Source organism: Bombina bombina, chromosome 8, assembly GCF_027579735.1.
Source record: "Bombina bombina isolate aBomBom1 chromosome 8, aBomBom1.pri, whole genome shotgun sequence".
Classification (NCBI taxonomy): Eukaryota; Metazoa; Chordata; class Amphibia; order Anura; family Bombinatoridae; genus Bombina; species Bombina bombina.
In genome coordinates this window covers 319,041,835-319,057,113 of record NC_069506.1, presented here as the reverse complement: position 1 = coordinate 319,057,113, position 15,279 = coordinate 319,041,835, and the positions used below count along the sequence as shown (strand labels likewise).

The 15,279-nt window shown below is 36.8% G+C and overlaps 1 protein-coding gene across 1 annotated transcript in view; it reads left to right on the top strand.

Annotated features, from left to right (window-relative positions):
- GRAMD1B (GRAM domain containing 1B) overlaps positions 1–15,279 on the top strand; it is a 602,742-nt gene that overhangs the window by 277,354 nt on the left and 310,109 nt on the right. The gene's annotated exons all lie outside the window — the stretch shown is intronic.

Here is a 15,279-nt window from a genome sequence, read left to right as displayed (position 1 = left end):
TCCCCTGTCAGTTATATACCCACATCAGACCTCAGCTCAGACCCATGGCCCTGAACCCTTTGTCAGTTAAATAACCACATGAGACCACAGATCAGACTCATGGCCCTGAAACCCCTTGTCAGTCTTATACCTACATGAGATCTCAGCTCAGACTCATGGCCCTGAACCCCTTATCAGTCATATAATTACATGAGAGCTCAGATTAGACACATTGCCCTGAACCCCTTTTAAGTTATATGCTTGCATCAGATCTCTGACAGGGACTCAGGGCCATGACTCTGATCTGTTATATACTCACATCAGAACTCAGATCAGACTTATGGCCCAGAATCCCTTGTCAGTTATATACCCACATCAGACCTCAAATCAGACTCATGGTCCTGAACCCCTTGTCAGTTATATACCCACATCAGACTTCAGATAAGACTCATGGACCTGAATCCCTTGTTAGTTATATACCCATATGAGACCTCAGATCAGACTCATGGCCTTGAACAGCTTGTCAGTTATATACCCACATCAGACCTCAGATAAGACTCATGGTCCTGAACCCCTTGTCAGCTATATACCCACATAGACCTCAGATCAGACCCATGGCCCTGATCCAATTGTCAGTTATTTACCCATATGAGACCTCAGATCAGACTCGTGACCCTGAACCTCTTGTCAGATATATAACCACATCAGACCTCAGATTAGACTCATGGCCCTAAACTTCTTGTCCGTTATATACCCACATCAGACTTCAGATCAGACATTATGGTCCTGAACCCCTTGCCAGTTATATACCCACATCAAACCTTAAATCAGACTCATGGTCTTGAACCCCTTGTCAATTATATACCCACATAGACCTCAGATCAGACCCATGGCCCTGAACCCCTAGTCAGTCATATACCCACATCAGACCTCAGATCAGACTCATGGTCCCGAAACACTTATCAGTCATATACTAACACGAGAGCTCAGATTAGACCCATGGCCCTGAAACCCCTGTCATTTATATACCCAAATGAGACCTCCGATCAGACTCAAGGCCCTGAAGTGAGTTATATACCCACATAGATCTCAAATTGGACTCATGACCCTGATCCAATTGTCAGTTATTTACCCACATGAGACCCTCAGATCAGACCCATGGCCCTGAGCCCTTGTCAGTTTTATTCCCACATCAGAACAGACTTACGCCCTGAACTCCTCTTTAGTTATATGCTCACATCAGACCTCAGACTCATGGTCCTGAACTTCGTCAGTTATATACCCAAATCAGACCTCAGACAAAATTCATTGCCCTGACCCCCTTGTAAGTTGTATACCTACTTTAGACCTCCGATCAGAGTCATGGCCCTGAGCCCTTGTCAGTTATATACCCACTTCAGACCTCAGGTCAGACTCATGGTCCTGAACTTCTTAGTTATATACCCAAATAAAACCTTATATCAGACCCATGGCCCTAAATCCCCTTGTCAATTATATACCCACATTAGACCTCAGGTCAGACTCATGGCCCTGAACGTCTTCTTAGTTATATACCCAAATAAGAACTTAGATCAGACCCATGGCCCTGAATCCCCTTGTCAGTTATATACCCACATCAGACCTCAAATCAGACTCATGGCCCTTAACCCCTTGTCAGTTATATACCCACATTAGTCCTCAGTTCAGACTCATGGCCCTAACCCCTTGTCGGTTATATACCCACATGAGACCTTAGATCAGACTCATGGCCTTGAAACCCCTTGTCAGTTATATACCCACATCAGACCTCAGCTCAGACCCATAACCCATAACCCTTTTCAGTTATATACCCACATGGGACCTCAGATCAGACTCATGACCCTGAACCCCTTTCAGTTATATACCCACAACAGACCTCAGCTCAGAGCCATGGTCCTGAACCCTTTGTTAGTTATATACCCACATGAGACCTCAGATCAGACTCATTGCCCTGAACCCCTGTCAGTTATATATCCACAGCAGACCTCTGCTCAGACCCATGGCCCTGAACCCTTTGTCAGTTATATAACCACATGAAACCACAGATCAGACTCATGGCCCAGAAACCCCTTGTCAGAACTGACTGACAAGAACTCCTTGTCAGTCATATACCAACATCAGACCTCAGATCATACTTATGGTCCTGAACCCCTGTCAGTTATATATCCACAGCAGACCTCTGCTCAGACCCATGGCCCTGAACCCTTTGTCAGTTATATAACCACATGAAACCACAGATCAGACTCATGGCCCTGAAACCCCTTGTCAGTTTTATACCCACATCAGACCTCAGCTCAGACTCATGGCTCTGAACCCCTTGTCAGTTATGTGATCATATTAGACCTCAGATCAGACTCATGGCCCTGAACCCCTTGTCAGTTAAATACCCACACCAGACCTCAGCTCAGACCCATAGCCCTGAACCCTTTGTCAGTTATATAACCACATAAGACCACAAATCAGACTCATGGCACTGAACCCCTTGTCAGTTATGTGCTCATGTTAGACCTCAGATCAGACTCATGGCCCTGAACCCCTTGTCAGTTATAAACCCACATCAGACCTCAGATTAGACTCATGGCCCTGAACCCCTTGTCAGTTATATACCCACATCAGATCTCAGATCAGACTCATGGCCCTGAAACTTCTGTTAGGTATGCACCCATATCAGATTACACCTATGGTCCTGAAGCCCCAGTTAGTTATGTTTTTTTTTTTTTTTTAAATAACTGACTTTATAGTTATATATACAGTGTATATATATATATATATATATATATATATATATATATATATATATATATATACATTTTTAAATGACACAATGTGGGAGACGCAGCTCCCCAAAGTTTACATCGGTTTGTCAGTTGGTTTTACAAAGTAATAATAAAAACATAGATATTTAGAAAGAAAACCAAAAGACCTTCTTTTGTTGATATTCTGGTTATAGCTTTGAAGTTTTAGTGAAGGTAAGGACAAAAGATAGAGAAAGAAAAACAGTAAGGATAAGGAAAGGCTGCTTCCTAGGCTACTCTAAAGGAGTTTAGTGTGGTTATGTTGTAAGACTTTGCAGTCCTACCATGTTGCTAGTACATTCTAACTACATGAATGAATGGTGGTAACTGAAATGACCCTTTATGCTGCAATTCCATAAGGTTGATTGGCATTTATTTTTAGGGGAGCTGCAACTGTTCAGCAGGTTTGTGGGCTTTACGTTTAAGATAGTTTTCCCGTGTGTCCATCTTCCTATCTCTCAAGATATGATGGTATGTAGCCAGGGGGCTAAGTGGTTAGAATTTTATAGATCGTTGAGAGAGTGTGAGTAATTGGCCTTGTTCGGACACGCAAGATAATAATTTGTTAATGGTCTAACCATGTTTCTGTTGTGCTCGTGTTGGGAGATATAATGGTGTGTTCGTTGATAGGTGAACCAGTTTTGGAAACCTGAATATCCCCTTTCTATAAGATCTGATTGTGAAAGAATATTTTCCCCCAATGTGATCATGTGTATTGTGATGTCACAAATAGTCTTGTCTGGTATATCTGATATAGCATTGGGTCCTAGAGTGAATTGCCCATTTTCTATAAGTGATGTTAGAGGGGAAGGTTTAGATGATATGTTAGTATGCTTGGCTAAAATGTGTTCCCACATACAGTATGTTTCTGCTATTAACAGAGAGTAAAGTGTCAGCATGTTTGTTGATTTCTCTGCACTCCAGCATAGTCTTTCCAGGTGTGGAGTGTCAGTAATTAAGTGTTCCAGTTGCACCCATCTTTTGTGGTTATAATGTATGTGCCAGTCGAATATTCTTTGCAAAAAGATGGCTTGTCTGTATAAAGTTATATTGGGTATTCCCAACCCACCTTGAAGTTTTGGGGTTTGCATTATATTATTGTTGATTCTAGGTGGTTTTCTATTCCGAATCGCTGAATGCTTTTTGTATGGTTGGAATTAAATTTTTGGGCATTGGAATCGGCAATGATTGAAGGATATATAATAGTCTGTGGAATATGTTCATTTTGAGGACATTTATTTTGCCCATCCATTATAATCTTTTTGACAACCAAGAAGAGAGATCTCTAATAATGGTTTTCTTAATTGGCTCATAGTTTCTGGTGTAGGTTTCTTCTATCATCCTTGCTAAGTCAATATCTAGGTAGTGGAGTAAATGTCAGCACCAAGTGAAAGGGGTCATTTTTTTAACTTTATGTAGGGTATGTTCATCTAAATTTATGTTTAGCACTTCAGATTTTGTTGTATTTATTTTAAAGTTCAAAATTGAGTAAAACTTTTGGAATTCTTGTAATAATGGGAGATAGTGGTTTCTGGTTCAGTGAGTGAGAATAGTATGTCATCTGCAAAAAGAGGCATTACATATGATTGTGATCCAATTTGTATACCTTTGATGAGAGGGTTATGTCTTATCTTGGTCGCTGAAGTTTCTATAAAGCAAGCAAATAAGAGGGGGGAGAAGGGACAGCCCTGACGGGTTCCGTTAGATATTGAAAAAGAGTATTCCATTAATTAATAACTTAGCATTGGGTTGAGAGTATACAGAGAATATTATATTCAGCATTTGGGGGCCAAAACCCATATGTATTACTGTAGAGTGTAGAAATTCCTAATCAACACGGTCAAAGGCCTTTTCTGCATCTATAGACAGTAGGATTCCTGGGAATCCTCTGTCTTGTGTGTAGTGAATGAGATTTAAGGCCCTGACCGTGTTGTACTTAGCTTTCCGTTTTGGTATAAATCCCACTTGGTCCTGATGGATTAGCTCGGGTAGCATACAATTCATACGATTTGCCAATACCTTCGCATATATTTTTTAACATCTGAATTTAGGAGGGAAATGGGTCTAAAGTGTGATGGGTGATCTATTGATTTATTTGGCTTCGGTAGCAATATTATGTGAGCTTCTAATGATCTAGGGGAGACAGTTTTGGGTTTGTCTATATAATTAAAAAAATTGGTTAGTTGGGGTAATAGTTCCTCTTGAAATTGATTATAGTATCTGTTGCCAAATCCATCAGGGACCGGGGCCCTTCCTATTGGGAGATCTTTGATGGCTAATTTGATTTCTTCTATTGTTATAAGTTCCTCTAATTGTTCTTTCTGGGAGCTGGAAATTTGAGGAAGATGTAGAGAGGATAAGTATGTGTTTATTGCATTAGTTTTTCTCTCTTGTTCTAGAGGCGTTAGGTTGGTTTGGCCGTTCAGGTTATATAGTTTTTGGTAATAATCTCTAAAGGTGTTTGATAGAAACATAGATATTGACGGCAGATAAGAGCCATAGGCCCAGCAAGTCTGCCCGACCTTACCTAACAGTATAAACTTATCTAGTTCGTAGGATAGCCCTATGCTTGTCCCATGCATTTTTAAAGTCCCCCACAGTGTTTGTTGCTACTACCTCTTGAGGAAGTTTATTCCATAAATCAATCACTCTTTCTGTAAAGAAGTGCTTCCTCAAATTACTCCTGAATCTACTACCCTTTAGCTTGAGCTCATGACCCCTTGTTCTTGAATTTTCCATTTTATGTAAAATACCCACAGCCTCAGTTTTACTAAACCCTTTAATGTACTTGAAAGTTGCTATCATATCACCTCTTTCCCTTCTCTCCTCTAAGCTATACATATTTAGGTCATTGAGCCTATCCTGGTAAGTTTTATTTTTTAGACCATGTACCATTTTGGTAGCCCTCCTTTGCACAGATTCAAGTTTGTTAATATCCTTCTGAAGATATGGCCTCCAGAACTGCACACAATAATCAAGATGAGGCCTAACTAATGATCTATAAAGTGGCATAAGAACCTTACTATTTCTGCTGCAAATACCTCTACCAATACATCCAAGCATTCTGCTAGCCTTACTCGTTGCATTACTACATTGTTTACTAAGTTTTAAATCATCTGAAATAATAATTCCCAAGTCCTGTTCCTCGTCTGTAACAGTCAGTAAAGTGTCATTGAGTCTGTAATTAACATTTGGATTTTTCTTCCCTAAATGCATTATTTTACACTTTGCTGTGTTAAACTTTAGATCCCAGATGATATTGCTTTGGAGGAATAGTGGTCTCTATTTTGGTCGTCTTTAATGTGCAGTATGTATGCTTTCCGTGCTTTTTGTTTAAGGTATCGTGCCAAGGATCTACCTGATTTATTACGTCCTTCGTAGTGTGTTTGTTGTAATCTTAGTGTTTGTCTTTTATGTTCTTTGTTGTAATAGGATGCTAATTTTTCTAGTTGTAGCTCAGTTAAAAAGATGTGGTTAGAAGGGGATTGTTTATGTTGTTGCTCTAGTGTTTCTATATTAGTTAGTATGGATGATAAGTAAATGTGATTTTGTTTCATTCTGGATGCTTTTATGCCTATCAGTTCACCTCTTATCACACATTTGTGTGCTTCCCATATGTCAATGAGGGATATGTCTAGGGTGGTCTTGTGAGCAAAGTATTCTGTGATAGATTGTGAAATCTGTTACATCACTAATGGGTCTGATAGAAGATGGTCATCCAATCTCCATATAAAATCTTGGATTGACTTAGATGGCCATGTTAGTGTGCCAATGACTGAAGCGTGATCCGACCAGGTTATAGGGATATTTGCGAAGAACTAAACAAGGACAGACCTGTCACGTCTGTAAGAATATAGTCAATTCTGGTATACAGCTTGTGGGGATAGGAATAAAATGGGTAGTCTCTGTTTTCCAGGCTAGAAACCCTCCAGAGGTCGTGAACAGTTAGCTTTTTAAGGTAAGCGTTAGTGCGGGTTATGTGTGAAATTGGAGTCGAGGAGTTCGTAGATGAACAATCTAACATTGGGTTTAAGGGCATATTCAAATCTCCGCACATTATTAGTATTCACCTTTTGATGTTCTAGTATAAGGTTGGTTATTAGTTTGATAAAATGTTATTGTTTGGAATTCGGAGTATAGATGGAAACCAGTGTGACCGGTCGGCCATACAGCAATCCTACCAGGATGATGCATCTCCCCACTTTGGGGCATATGTATCAAGCTTTGATTGGATCTTGATGCCCCATGTTTCTGGCGATCAGGTCCGACAGACCTTAATAACTAGAGGCCTTTGTCTCTTAGTGTTTTGATTGCTGTGAATGGTATATTTATTCCGAATTAGAATTCCAACACCAACTCTAACATGTTTTTTTCGATTTAGGGTGAGAAGAGTAGTAACATGTACCGAATTTGAGTGTAAAAATTAAAGGTTCTTTGTTTTTAATAAAATGTGCCTCAGTTAGTAATGTTAACATATCCAACCTCACATCAAACCTATGGCCCTGAAGCCCCATGTCAGCTTTATACTCACATCAGACCTCAGATAAGTCCTATGGCCCTAAAGCTCCTGTTAGTCGTGCACTGACATCACACCTCAGATCCCAGCCATGGGCCCGGCTGCAAGCACAGTATGTTGTTAAATGTTCAAATACAACACCATTGTTTGCAGCCCCTTTTAATTATATGCCCACATCAGACCTCAGATCAGATATATGTCTTTATAGTCCCTCTGTTATAGGCCCAAAAAACTACTTGAATCAGATTCAATTAAGTGCCCAGTATGTTTTTACATATAATTTATTGGGCAGCAGTTGACATACTGGACTGCTTGGTTAAATACTGAACATCTGGCAGTCCTAGTATGTTTAGTCAGTGCAAAGCTTGCAACCACCCTGCATTTTGCAGGATTGTCACTGGTAAGAAGCTTTGTCCTATTACCCCTTCTGTTGTCTTTCTGTACCTCCACCCTACTTACCTTGCTCAGGAATACCCATGCCCTTTAGCCATTCAGTCATATCTCTGTCTTCCCAGACTCTAAGCTCTGGACCAACCAAACATTCCCTTTTCTATAAGTCTTCTGCCCATACTCTATCCCAAGTCTCTATGTCATGATCACTGAGGGACCAGTATTGGGAGTGATGCTCATCGCTTAACAGAGAACTAAAATGTTACTTCTGCCTCCAGGTTTTATTGTTCTACACATTGTCTGGCTACCAAAAGTAGTGTATGACCATCTTCTCTGTATTCTTGTTGGAACCTCTGACTTTTTATGGTGCTGTTGCTGTAGCAGAAAATGATTTCCTCTATAGGAGAAATTCCCTAATCCTCTAGAGCATCCCATTCTTACATTAGTGTCCCTTTCAAACTATTTTACTCCCACAAAGAGGTTAAATGCATAATGTCCCCTTGGGATCATCAAGACATTGCAGAACATGGATTGGCAGCTACATGTGTATTCTACTTCTGATTGGTTTACTGGCCGATGCGTTTAACCCCTTTGTGGCAGGTAACCACATGGGGCCATATTACAAGTAGCGCGCTAACTAAATGTTTTGCTTGCACACTAACTGCGCTCAAAATAAAGTTTTGCACAAGTATTATAAGTTGAATGTAAAAAGTTTCATCTCCCCATAGACTTCAATGGAGTGCACTGTTTAAAAGACTTATTGCTCGTGCGCTAACTAAAGATCGCATTAGACCAACAGCGCTAAAGCTAAATATTTTACATTCCAATGTTGTTCACATAGAAGAAAATGTTCTCTCTCTCTCTCTCTCTCTCTCTCTCTCTCTCTCTCTCTCTCTCTATATATATATATATATATATAAATATATATATTGTAAAATAAGTATTTAAAAATACAAAAAAACATTTTCTTCTCTGTGAAGAGCATTAAAATGTAAAGTATTTATATTCAAAACACAGTAAAACACATTAAAAATGATAAAAATTGAATACAAATTATATTTTATGTTTCCAGGTATTTAAAGTGATTGTACAGTTTAATGAATAAGTGAGCATTAACTAAAAATATTCTTAAAAACACGGGCACTTTCATTCATTAAATTTTACAAAGAAGCTTCTTTTTTAAAATACTTACCTTTGCTTTATGGTAAACATAACGCTGATCCTCTGCCCGCAGCTTGCTTTTTTTTTAGCATATCAATGACGATCCAGCTTCCTCCAATCATGTTGCTTCACAAGCTGGGCACCAAAGGGGGCACACAACGATTGGAGGAAGCCGGGTTTGTCATCGATCGAGCACAGGACACTGATACAAGAATGACGTGCTACTATTAGAGCATTTATATTTTGGCATTTCTGTGTTTTAGAAAGGGACTCTAATGCACAACTGGTTTTCTTTAAAGGGACATTAAACACTAAATACATGCTAGATAGAATGATGCATTCAAAGAAAAGATTAGTCCATGACTAACATGTAGATGTATTTTTTAAAGTTTCATTAGTTGTTTAAAAAGTGACAAAATAAGTGTTAAGTTTTAGTGTCTATAAAACACTGGGAGCTGCCATGTTGTAACTTAGGTTACCTTCTCTGCTGTGGCCAATTAGGATCAGTTATAAATAGGTCACTAGAGTGTGCAGCCAATGGTTGTGCTAGATTTAAAGGACCAGTCAACACAGTAGATTTGCATAATCAACAAATGCAAGATAACAAGACAATGCAATAGCACTTAGTCTGAAATTCAAATGAGTAGTAGATTTTTTTTCTGACAATTTTAAAAGTTATGTCTTTTTCCACTCCCCCTGTACCATGTGACAGCCATCAGCCAATCATAAATGCATACACGTACCATGTGACAGCAATCAGCCATTCACAAATGCATACACACTTATTCTTGCACATGCTCAGTAGGAGCTGGTGACTCAAAAAGTTTAAATATAAAAAGACTGTTCCCATTTAGTTAATGGAAGTAAATTGGAAAGTTGTTTAAAATGTCATGCTCTATCTGAATAATGAAAGTTTAATTTTGATTGAGTGTCCCTTTAACAGTGTTCTGCACTTCCATTTCTAACAGGAACTGAAAAGCTCACAATTTCAGAATGGAATTACAGGCAAAGAGGACAAAATAAATAATAAAAGTATATTGCAGAGTTGTTTTATATATACAATTTATCATTTTATAATACCATCTCAAAGTGTTTAATGTCCCTTTAATGATTTAAAGCATTTTATTTTTGTACTTCAATGTCCCTTTATTACTAAGCAGGTGAGCTGTTATCTGTGCTCTATATATAATGTGCTATCAGGTTCTGCAGCTCTATGCTGGGGGTATAATAAATAAAGACTAGACAATGCAGTGTTAATATTCATTGCAATAAAGTCACAAACTTTCATGATTCAGACAGAGCATGCAATTAAAAAACATCTTTCCTAATTGCTTCTGCTTTTGCTTTTTTAACATTAATAATTATAGCTATAGAGTGCTAGAGACACATTCTCACTTCTATGAGCCCTCCTAGGTTTACTCTTCAACAAATTATATCAAGAGAATAAAGCAAATTTGCTAAGGTTTTTTTTCTGCTTTCAATTGCGTGCTCTACCTGAAATCATGAGTTACATTTATTTTAGTGTCCCTCTACACATACAGTTTATGTAGCAAGTTGTTGTCCATGCTGAGCTTACTTTTTTGCTCACCTTATACAAGTGAGTGTGAGCTCCTTGGGGAACAAGCAGGTGGAAAGAACAAGCACAAACCAGCGCTTATGTTTCTTGCACTTCTGGGCTGGTTATTATCGTTTCCCCTGAGGCAGACAAAATAACCCGCTGCAGAAGTTACGTTACCTTTAAACAAACAACAGTGATTAAAGTATTATGGGAGTACAGATGCTACTGCATATAGAAACATTCACAGCCCAGTACATAGAACGAGTCAATAGGGCGCTACATTATTTAGTGGCATTAGATATAAATATTAAATATCAGGCACAAGGCGAATACAGGAGATAGATACAGACAAACATTAATTATCAGCATCACTGTAAAGATCTGTACTATGGTCTTGTTTCCATTGTCGTCGTAAACTGCTGTTAAACCTCTCCATAGACTTTAATAGAGACACAACCATTACTGCAGCAATGGAAACTAGAGCTATGTTAGGGACCACAGGAAAAGGATTTAACAAATGGTCAGTATGTGTGAGGTTTAAGGGATGGAGATTGGTTTAAATGGACATTGTGCTCAAAAATGGTACACATAAAAAATAAAGCTAATTTAAAGGGACAGTGAATATATTTTATTTAGGCATTATTTTACAGTACACATCACTTTTGTCCCTAATTGGCCACAATATTTACTGTAGACAATTAGGGCCAGTTCTAAACAAGCTCGTGCACATGTCAACAAATCATTGAGAGTTTGTGTTTTTTTTTTTTTAAACAAACAATCAAAAAAGAAATGCACTGTATTTTGAATTGTCCTCTTCTAGATTAAGCAAAAGGAAAAGATGGCTATAATGTCCTTTTAAGTAATTTTGTATATATGTATAGTATGTATCAGAATTAATCAATGTAAAAGATCTGCATACAAAATACATGGTTTAAAAGTATTTTGCTAGCAAAATGTTCACTGTTTGGGACAGGGTTAGGGCCACACAAGTAGTTTAATGTGGCTCCCCAGCATTATAGCGTTATTTCATCAGGTCACCAAAAACCTGAGTTCTTCTCAACTTGTGATAAACCATTTCTGGTATTCAAGATTATATGTTGAGCCTTCTTTTACAGAGGGGCACAGGGATCAAGTGATCCTGGGAAGATGAGGTTGAAAAAAGACTGAAGTTGAGTTCAACCTGTACAAATCTAATATACTTAGAAAAAAGCTCCAGTTATGCTTAAATTAATCCCAGTGCTAGAGGCAATGCTAGGTTGGATGGATGGAATAGTATTTTGCTGGCTCAGGACATTTAAATGCTAAAGGAAGATGAGGATTTGTAACTTGTTGCCAGCAGTGCCGTGTGCTAGTGATGGGCAGCAGGACCGGTCAGTTTGTGTGCTCTAATGAGGATGTCATTTCTGGTTGAATGACACAATGTCAGCAACATCTTCTCAAGACATGGGGAGCTTATGGTCACATATGGTTGTTCCATCTCACACTTGCTTTAGGTTCACTTCTCCTGTCAGTATCAGGCTGAGTATAAGCAGATATTATAAAGACAATGCTGAGGAGACCAGAACCGGCTGGGGGAAGAATTTGTACTTTCCCTAAAGGCAGCCCAAAATCAGCAATGCTACTTAGTGGTTTTGAGTATTTATTATCTCCTTTAGCTAACTCTATTCTAACTAGGCAATATGAGTATCATAATTATGCTAAACCTGCCCTTGGTACTACATTATAAACATTTCTATACAGCTATCTTAAAGGAAACATTTTTATTAATTTAAAAAGATAGCTAAGCCATTTATTACCCATTCTCCAGTTTTGCATAACAAACATTGTTATATTAATATACTTTTTAACTCTATGATTACCTCATTTCTAAGCCTCTGCAGACTGCCCCTTATGTCAGTGCTTTTTACAAACATGCATTTTAACCAATTAGTGCTGGTTCCTGCATAACTCTGCAGGAGTGAGCACAATGTTTATCTATATGGTACACATAAACTAGCATGGTCTTGCTGTAAAAAGCTAATAAAAATGCACTAAGATAAGAGGCGGCCTGCAGGGGCTTAGAAATAGGCAGTGATTCAGAGGTTTGTAGGGTATAAAGTATATTAATATTACAATGTTGGTTGTGCAAATCTGAGGAATGGGTAGTAAAGGTGTTATCTATGTTTTTAAACAATAAACAAAAATCAAGTAGACTGTCCCTTTAACAGAGAAGGTTGTTATCTTACTCCGGCCCAGCTTCATATATAAATACTCCACAGATTGTCCGTCCATCCATTTGATTTATACCTGTAAATTGTTAGAGTTTATAAGTTATCCATTTGAGACTGTATTGAATTCTTTGAAACCTTGTTTTACATTAAATGTGTTAACCGCTAGCACAGGCAAGTTAACATGTAACCTTTTAATATGATATAACCTTTTCTGTAGTTCATAATATGAATTCAGTATTAACAAAAGCTGCTGTTGCTGTTTCCTTTCATTAAAAGGAACAATCTCTGACAAGACAAGCCAGAAATAAAGTGTGGGATGGGAAAAAAGCAGCAGAAAATGAGCTATATTGATCACGACTGAGTGCTGAAAGAAAGTAATACGTTAAAGTGAGAGTATATCTTCATTTTTACATTTATATAACCAGCAGCCAACAAAACATATCTGCGTTGTTCTGTTTAATTGCCAAGAGCCATTAAAACTTGTATTCTCAGATTCCAGCGCTACGGAATGTGACGGCGCTATACAAATAAATTATGATAATAATAATAATTCTGCACCACTGTAAGAATAAGAACATTATGGGCTCTATTTATCATTCATTTTAGAATTACGACTTTCAATTCTCCTATGAACTCGCCGCATCTCGCCCTTGTAAAGGCGCACATGTGCGCCAATATTTATCATTAAACCAGTAGTATTTTATAGCTGATTTCCATTGTCGAGATGCGGCGGTTTATTGATAAATCTCGCCGCAATTGTTTCAAATGCGCCTTATTTATCATTAAAACAGCTTTCAATGTCGATTATTTCGAGCCAATAATGTTAATATAATTTTTTTTAATTTTATTTTTATCCTTTGTTTTTTAATAACTAATATAATACTTTTCTAAATTTTTTAATCCATTTGAATATTATACTTTTATAAAAAAAATTAAATCCATTTTAATATAATCTGCCTTGCATTACATCAATATTGACTGCATTACTTCCTCAATATTTAATTGACAAATATTCAATATTGTGTTTTTAAAATATTGATTTGTAATATATATATATATGTGCATGTATATTTTTTTAGCTCATAGCTGACATGATCCAAGCCCCCTTGGCATGACCCACATGACTATTTCAAAAGTGTTTCTAGGGACAGTAAACTATTGCCATTGTACCTTTATTAATATTAATACAATTTTACATTTCTTTTCTGGTGAAATGTCTTTTTTGTAAATAATCTTATTTTAAACTAAACATAGTAGTTCATATGCTAATTTCATGGCTGCCTCTTATCACAGGCTTTTGAAATATCTTTTCAAAAGAGTTTGAAATTACACGTTGACCATATAGATAACACTCTGTTCAGGCACTGGGGTTACTACACAATGCTAATGCAAGAGAATAGATAAGAATCAGTCATAGTCATGTCATCAGTAAGCTTGAAGAAGTCCAAGGTAACCACAGAGTTAAAAAAAAGTGTATTAATATAACTGAGTTGTTAATGCTAAACATTAAACTCACTAATAAAGTGAATATCAATCTTTTGCAAACAATAAAAAAATTGATAGTAGATTGTCCCTTATTCAATCTCATACATTGTTATATTGATTTCAGTGTTATGTTTATAATAATTTATCTGTACACCAATACACGTTTAAACATAAATATTTATTTTTTATCACAAAAATAAAAAAAAAATTTGGTCACATTATGAAAAATCAAAATGTATTGTTACATTTTTTCTATTTTAAGGCGCATTTCCTGCAAACTTGAATAGTTTTCTTTAAGTCCTTTTTCAGCTTTCTTTAATACCTCCAATAACTGTTTCTTGTTAATCAATATGTTTTGATCTTCAGGTACTGTATAAAATAAAGAATAAGGTTATTCTTATGTATTTTTAAATCCATATATAAACACATGTCTGATATACTCACCCCAGTCATAATTAATGGTATCAGAGGAATCATTTGAACCTCTCTGTCCACCTCTTCTTCTTGCATCACTGTGTAAAATGAAATTTTATATTTTACTCCCCTTGTGTATATTAAAAATAATTCATTATCCTTTTTTTTTTATTTCTCTCTCTCTCTCTCTCTCTCTCTCTCTCTCTCTCTCTCTCTCTCTCTCTCTCTCTCTCTCTATATATATATATATATATATCTATATATATATATATATATATATATATATATATATATATATATATATATATAATATTCGGTACAATATATATATAGTACAATATTCGGTTATTAATATAATTTTTTTAATATATTATTACTTACTATCTTCTAAATCATCTTCCTGCACAAGCACTTGTTCTATCTCATAATCTTGTACCACTTCTTCTCTCTCCTCATTAATAATATTTCCCTCTCCATCTTGACGGTAATTGTCAACCTGAATTTCTGCATCATCTAAATGTATAACAAAACAAAGGTTTACATTTTAAAAATGTCATTATTTTTTTTATTATAAATGCAATAAAAAGTAATAACATTAAGTTAACCTTCCAAATTCGGATTCTGAAGTTCTTCTTCCTCATTTGACTCATTTTCAATAATAGGCCTTGCCCTACGTTGTTGCCTTCTTATTACTTAAACACAAAAAATTGTATTTCCAACATTGTATGGATCTATATATATATAAATTATTAC